The sequence below is a fragment of the Physcomitrium patens genome, chromosome 6 (assembly GCF_059467195.1).
Source record: "Physcomitrium patens ecotype Gransden chromosome 6, ASM5946719v1, whole genome shotgun sequence".
Lineage (NCBI taxonomy): Eukaryota > Viridiplantae > Streptophyta > Bryopsida > Funariales > Funariaceae > Physcomitrium > Physcomitrium patens.
This window is the reverse complement of record NC_143415.1, coordinates 795,001-797,500: the sequence shown is the minus strand read 5'-3', so window position 1 is coordinate 797,500 and position 2,500 is coordinate 795,001.

Here is a 2,500-nt window from a genome sequence, read left to right as displayed (position 1 = left end):
GGACTCGCGCCGGGACTAGGGAGTCGCGGCGGGACAAGGAAGAGGAGGAGGAAGTCCGGGACTCGCGACGGGACTGGGACTCGCGCCGGGACTAGGGAGTCGCGGCGGGACAAGGAAGAGGAGGAGGAAGTCCGGGACTCGCGACGGGACTGGGACTCGCGCCGGGACTAGGGAGTCGCGGCGGGACAAGGAAGAGGAGGAGGAAGTCCGGGACTCGCGCCGGGACTAGGGAGTCGCGGCGGGACAAGGAAGAGGAGGAGGAAGTCCGGGACTCGCGCCGGGACTAGGGAGTCGCGGCGGGACAAGGAAGAGGAGGAGGAAGTCCGGGACTCGCCACGGGACTAGGGAGTCGCGGCGGGACAAGGAAGAGAAGGAGGAAGTCCGGGACTCGCGACGGGACTGGGACTCGCGGCGGGACAAGGAAGAGAAGGAGGAGGTCCGGGACTCGCGCCGGGACTAGGAAGAGGGGGAGGAGGTCCGGGACTCGCGACGGGACTAGGAAGTGGGGGAGGAGGTCCGGGACTCGCGCCGGGACTAGGGAAGAGGAGGAGGAGGAGGAAGGCCGGGACTGGGACTCGCGGCGGGAGTAGGTAGTGGGGAGGAGGTCCGGGACTCGCAGCGGGACAAGGAGGAAGTCGGGGAGGAGGGCCGGGACCGGGAGGCGCGGCGGGGATAGCAGGCAGGACAGGGAGGGGGGGTGGTCTTCCACAAAAAAAAGTGTGTCTCGGAACTTCCTTAGTGCAGTAGGACGGGGGGGCCTGCCGAATCCCACAGAGAGTACTATGTGGGGGAGGGTTCCTCTGAAGCGTCTCGGGAAAAGTCGTGAGGGGGTGACGGTTGCTCGGTGCCTACGGGTCCCGACTGCTCGCTGCCTTCTTTGAGCCCAGTACCGACGTTCGCAGGGGGATACCTGGATACTACTGGGGTTACCTGGATACTTCTGGCGTGTTACCTTGGATCAGTGAGGAGTGGGGGTTAGTTTCCCGGCGACGCGACCCTCTGAGGAGGTCCCGCGGAGGGTCGCCGAGTATTATATGGTGAGCTGGCTGTCAAGGATTGTGAGTCCCGCTGCCAAAATTTTTTTTGGTGCGCGGGCGACTGGAAAAAGAGGGTTGGTCTTGTGCCGATACGCGTAACGTCGCAGCGAGTCCCAAGAGCTAGTAACCATTTTTGGCGGGGGGCGATGGCCTCGGTATTGTCAAGCCATTCTCTCATTCATTTGGGAGGGTGGGGAGAAGTGTTTGCCGAGGCCGTTCAAGCTCCGCCTGGTCGACCACCACTGTGACCGCCACCGCGCTCGATCTCTATTGCAAGCTCAGGTGAAATTCCTGATAAACTTGGAGGGGTGTGGGACGCGTTCGCAGTGTGGGCCGAGGAGTCATAACATCCCAGGTCGGAATGTGAAAATGGAACTTCGAAACCGGTGAGAGTTCTCTCGTCGGCTAGGGGTTTCACAAAAGTAACATTTCTATAAATTTCTATCCGACCCCTCCATTAATTTGGAGGGGCGATGGGCCCCCGGGATTGGACATACTTCTTGCTGATTTGTCTTTTGAGGAAAATCCTTCGCGGTGATGGTTACTTTTTCATTTTTTAATGTGTGTATCGGCCTCGTCGGTTTCTCTCTTTCCTGGTCACATTCCCGAAAAAGGCCGCAGCACCTATGATTCTCTTCCGGGGGGGTCTAACTCTCCCTCTCTCTCTATCCTTCTCTTTGTCTGGCTCTCTCTGGCTTCACTTTTTGTGGTGTGTGCCTCTGGGGGTCTGGTTGGAATTTGCCGTTGGCTTTTTTGCCCTCTCTTTTTGCCTTTTATCCATCGCAAAGAAGGGTGTGTGTGTTCTCACCTGGGGTTGGAATGAAGGACGGGGAACCTCCTCGTCTTGTGAAGTGGGACCATCTTTTAGGATGATGGCTTTTTGCTGCCTGGTGTGTGCTTGGGTGGGGTTTGGTGGTGGCAGTCTACCTCTCCCTTTCTCCGGTAAGACCAGATGACTGGTTCGTCCGCTACTCTTGTGTTGGCCCTACCTTGGCCAACGGGAGTCGGCGACGCTCCAGACTGGATGGCATGATGTGGTGGTGTACCGAAGGGGGACATCCGAAGGGGAAGAGGGGCCGAGCCTCGCGAAACTTAGGTGTGTCGGGTTGTGTGATGTCGGAGATCCATTTTTTTGTGGCTGCCGTCGTGATTTCGCCCATCCAAACCTGAGTCGTTGCTGCGGACTGGAAAAACTATGGAAGAGCTGTTTGGGAAAGATTCGGGAGTTTGTTTTCGAAGTTACCTTGTTCGATCGATCTAGGATCCACTGTACTCGCCCACCAGAATTTGCTCCCGGAACCCCCCGATCAGCCAAAGCGGGTCGGGGGGCCTTGGTTCAACGAGGGTTACTCCATATGCTAGCCTATGTCAATATAAGGTGCGGGTTAGCCGTTTCTCCCCCACCGGACTATTGCTTAAGAAGTGGACTATCGACCCCCCTCTCCGTCAAAGGTTTGGGGGCC